Source organism: Crocodylus porosus, unplaced genomic scaffold (genome assembly GCF_001723895.1).
Source record: "Crocodylus porosus isolate Cpor-Errol unplaced genomic scaffold, CroPor_comp1, whole genome shotgun sequence".
In the NCBI taxonomy this organism is placed as follows: domain Eukaryota; kingdom Metazoa; phylum Chordata; order Crocodylia; family Crocodylidae; genus Crocodylus; species Crocodylus porosus.
The window spans coordinates 1244538-1249525 of record NW_017728951.1 but is presented as its reverse complement, the minus strand read 5'-3'; the positions used below and the strand labels follow the sequence as shown (position 1 = coordinate 1249525).

General features: G+C 45.9%; 1 protein-coding gene across 1 annotated transcript in view; it reads left to right on the top strand.

Annotated features, from left to right (window-relative positions):
- The first annotated feature begins 4661 nt into the window (after positions 1-4661).
- Positions 4662-4988, top strand: part of LRRC27 (leucine rich repeat containing 27) — a 73890-nt gene continuing 73563 nt past the window's right edge. The window contains exon 1 of the mRNA XM_019556254.1: positions 4662-4794. The gene's annotated coding sequence lies outside the window, so the exon portion shown is untranslated. The remainder of the gene's footprint in view (positions 4795-4988) is intronic.

Below are 4988 nucleotides of genomic sequence, written 5' to 3'. Positions count from 1 at the left end.
CATGATCAGAGGTCAGGAAAACAGACCTTACAATGATAGGCTGAGAGCCATGAGGCTCTTTAGCCTGGAAAAGCACAGGCTTAGGGGTGATCTGATGGCCACCTATAAGTTTATAAGGGATGACCACCAGTACCTGGGGGAACGTTTGTTCACCAGAGCGCCCCAAGGAATGATGAGGTTGAATGGTTATAAACTACGGCAAGACCGTTTCAGGCTGGGCATAAGGAAGAATTTCTTTGCTGTCCGAGCTCCCAAGTGTCATGGCTGAATTCTACCTGTCAGTTAGAGTGCCGATGCCAGCAAAGCGAAAGATCATAATAACTTAGTAAGATTGCAGGCCATAAAGACCTCTCAGCACTAGTGGCCTTTATTTCCTTGCTGAGAGAAGCATTGCATTTGGAGTTTGTTAAAAGTTTGTTCTCCATATTTGGAGGCTTGTTGTCTGCAATGATAAGAATTGCAGGTGCCAATCACATGATTGAGCGTTTGAACCCGCTGAGGGCAGCAAAGCAGGCCAGATGAATAATGTATCTAGGTCAAATGAATAGGTATCTAGGTCAGATGAATATGTATCTAGGTCACTGGTGTAGGAATGTAATTGGCAGTCAGTAAATATTCACAATTGGCATGAAGTGATTGGTCACTGCTGACTATAAATAAGAACAGATTCCCACCATTATGCACACCAAGAAGACACAGTCAGCAGATTGGCCACCTGCAGACATCTTCTCCCCGCCAACCGATCTTCATTTTGGCGTACTTCATTCCTCACCGGTTCGTCTGTTCTTCTCGTCAAAGAGCTCTCGGAAGTTTGCTGATTGAAAGTGCATTATAGTTTCTCCCTGTGTATGAGCTGTTGACCAGTTCTGGGACTATTGAGTCGGGCAGCCACACCTAGCCTTCGGGTTAGAAAGCAAGGGCTCGACTCAGGAACCCCGTGAACCAACAGACCCCTTTAGATCGTTCTGTTTATGCACTGTAACTGAACAAGCCAGCTTTCCTGCCTACGCTGCAACCATCGGTAGCGTAAGTACAATAAACCTTTCTTGTAACCAATACGCTTCAAGCCACCTGACTCCTACTCGCCGCTAATCCCCGCCTGTCCGGTCATCGATCCCTTCTGCGCCAAGCCGGTCGTGCCGACCCAGGCTCGCAGGTCAAGGGTACACCGGTGATCGAGGTGCAACACCAAGGTCTGGAACAGCCTGCCATTGGAGGTGGTTCAAGCACCTACATTGAACACCTTCAAGAGTAAATTGGATGCTTATCTTGCTGGGATCTTATGACTTCAGCTGACTTCCTGCCCTTTGGACAGGGGGCTGGACTCGAAAACAGAGGCCCAGCAGGGCGTTTCTTCTTCTCTTGCCTCCCACACCCACGGCCAGGAGCTGGGCTAATCACCCAGCCATGCTCCCTCCTTAGCCAGCAGGCCAGCTGAGGAGGGAGTGGGGGGGAAACGCCCCCAGCACCCAGCTCCAGACCCCCAGCCTGCCAGCAGAGGACGAGGCATGGCTGGGTGATTGGCTTGGCTCCTGGCTTGGAGTGGGGGAGTAAAGCCCCCACTGCGAGCTTTCCTGAAGCTGGCAGCTGGGGCAATCATCTGGCTATGCCCCCTCCTCAGCCAGCAGGCTGGCTGAAGGGAAACCAGCAGTGGAGGCTTTACTCTCCTCACCTTAGTTAGGAGCCAGGGGATCATCTGACCATGCCCCCTCCTTGGCTGGTGGGCCAGCTGAGGAGGGAGTGAGAGGGAGAAATGGTCCCCCTCCACCTGGGCTCTGGACCCCCAGCCTGGTTCAGGTGGGGGAGCCCAAAGTTGGGGGCTTTACTCCCCCCACCAGAGCAGGAAGCTGGGGCAATCACCTGGTCATGTCCCCTCCCTGGATGGCGGGCAGGCTGAGGAGAGAGTTGGGGGAGAAATGCCCCTCCCAGCTCTGGACCTCCAGCCAGGCTGTGCCCAGCATGAAGGGAAACCTGCAGTGGAAGCTTTACTCACCTCACCCCAACTGGGAGCCAGGCTGATTCTTGGCTGGCTGGCTTCCAGCTACCAGGGATGGAAAAGCTCCCCCCACTCCACTTACAGCTAGAGGTGGGGCTGCCTTTCTTTGTTACAGCAGAGAGCACAGTCCAGGGCTCAGCATCCTGGGATGCTGGAGGACTGTGAATTAGTTGAATCAGGAGGGGATCTGGGACAGAAGTTCCATAAACTGGGTTGACCTAAATTAGTTAAACCTGCTACTACATTCAACCAGGTTTATTTTAAATCCATTTCAGCCATTTTGAGAGTAGTTTAAGTGTGCTGAACTTCTGTTCTGTTCAGCCAGTTCCTGATCACTTAAACTGGTTTATGTCTAACTTCTGTCCGTAGCCTTTAAGGATTTCCTTGTTGCAGAAAATGTCCAAAGTTACACTTCTCATTCCAACCTAAATTATTTATTTATTTTGGAACTTTGAATTTTCCCATGGAACAGAAAATCTAATTTGTGAACAGCTCAATTCTGAAATAATTCAGATTATATGTGATAGTTTTTGAGGTCTGAAGCCTCTACCTGTTAGGTTGCTTAAAATTTATAAAGCTAAGCAGATATGTAAGTCTTTGCAGGATCAAAACCCTAAGCTAATACAACATATCTAAGAGACTGATTGGCTTAGTCCCAAGCTCTTGCTTGTTACACAACCCAGTGCACAGGTGTCAGCAGGGAATTAGCAGTTTGCTTACTTGTAAATAATAAGGCCTCTGCACTTTATCAGTTTATGTGATATAATTAATTGCTGCTACAATCAGGAATTGTATCCCAAAAGAGATCTCACACATTGTGTATCTGACATTTGTGCAAATGAATTTGGCTTATGTGCTTTTATAAAAGGTAAACAATCAATATACTGTACTTGTTTAAGGAGGTGTCTTCTGAAGAAATCTTTTTAAAAATAGTTTTGTTTCTAGATCCAGCTAGATAAACACAAGACTGGGCGACAAAAATGTATGTACATAGTATTGTCAATTTCATTTTCCAGCTTTCAAGCATTATGGGTAGTACAAATCAAATTACTGGTCAAATTACAGGGCACAGAATTGTCCGCCTGCACTTCTAGAATTAAATTATGTTTGTTATTTTGGATTTTTTCTTCTCTGTATCCTAATGGATTTCTATCAATCTCTGCAAATCTTTTTTTAAAAATATATTTATTTCAGATTGACATAAAGCCCCACTTATGTTTTGTATCATTATTCACTTCGGTTTTATAGATGAATTGTAGGGTGCCGCTATTTAAAAACAGGTCTAATTGTATCACAACAACAGGGAGCAACAAAAAATTGAGTAGTTTTATAAACAGTGAATACAACATAGGAAAAAGTGAAACAGCACGATTTTTATGGGTTTAGCACAGCACAACTTTTTTAACAGAAAGAGGTGATGAATACTTTTTAAGCCAAATCAAATTTACAAAATAGGATGGATACTGGAGAGACTGATATGAAAAAAATCTACCATCATTACATTTCTAATTCTGAAAACAACTAAGCAGGTGCTTAATTTTAACTATGCAAATAGTTCAATTTATGTTAACCAAACTGAATATGTGAGTAAAATTAAGGTGAGTCCTAAAATGTCTGCAGCATGATCACCCATATCACTATTGTTTACCATAATGTATGAAACTTCATTGAGTGATGATTTGCATGCGACTCCTACTGTTTATTTGTAAATTTTATTAAAGTGAAAAAAAATTATTGCAGTAGCAATTTTGTGGTGATAATATAACATCCTTCCATCTCACTTTTCACTGGCTTCTTCAGGCGACGGAGACCATTTGTAAATTTATTATGAAGAAAACTGAATTGTTTGCGACTAGCAGCTTTTGAAGGAAAAATATAGTTTTCCACCAGCACAAACTTTCACTTTCCAGACCATGAAATGGTTCATGCTTCTGTGGAATCCACAGAATTCATCAGTGAGAATCAGAGGCATCCCACAACAGTTTGTGCTTAAGCCATCCATTTGAAATATCATAATTAGGATAATTAGCAGGTTCACAGTAAAAGGCAGCAAGCAGCATTAGAAAAGGAAGGAAGAAAGAAGAGAATTAAACTGAAAATCTCAGCTTAATGAGAAACAGTCAGAAAAACTTAGTTGTACACCTTGCTGGGGTCGTTTGACTCCAGTATTCTTTCCTGCCATGGCAGGGGGTTGGTCTAGATGATCTGCTCAGGTCCCTTCTGACCTTAGAAACTATGAAACTTGTTCGGTGTCATCTTCACCTTTCTTCACTTATTTAACTGGTTCCTTTTTTATATCTGGAAAATACTGGCATGAAAGTTCTTTCAGTTTTAGCCATGGACATTTACACTGGCGATGCATAGTGGGTGAGCTCTCCCGTGGGCCCCCTGGAAGCGCCAGCTGCAACAGTGGAAGTGCGCGTCTGGTTTCGCCGCTGGCTCCGTGATTGGCCGCAGGCCCCCCTGGCAATCTGGTGCCCCCCAGACTCGGGAGGCTCCTGTCGCCCATGAACGTTTAGGAAGTTTCCTTTTCTGCTAATGGGAGCAACTGTTTTCCAGACACTGTTTGAAGAATCAAGCTGAGGGGTTCCTTTTAACTGGCCCGGTGCTAAGAATCTCCCCTTCCAGCCCAAAGGTCGCAGTGATCACCCCTCCTGAAGCAAAAGGGAGCAACCAAATAGGCCGGAGTGGCGTTGGAGTCAGCAGCCCTCTCGGTTCAGGAGTCTCTACCGCCCTTACAGAGGAATGAGCCGGGTGTTGTTTGAAGACTTTTGCCGAGGCCTGGCAAACTCCGCGCGGTTCTCATGCAGTCACCTCTACGCAGAGGGGTTTGCCTCGGGCAGACGGCAGTTTTCCTTCCTTGCCCTGCCTCCACTAGTCCCCTTTCCTTTCTAGCCGCTCAACACGCTCGTAAAAAAAACAGCAAAGCTTCGGTGCGGCTCCCCCCAGTCAGAGGCGGCGAGGGGCGCGGGCCCGACGGCGGTTGGAGGAG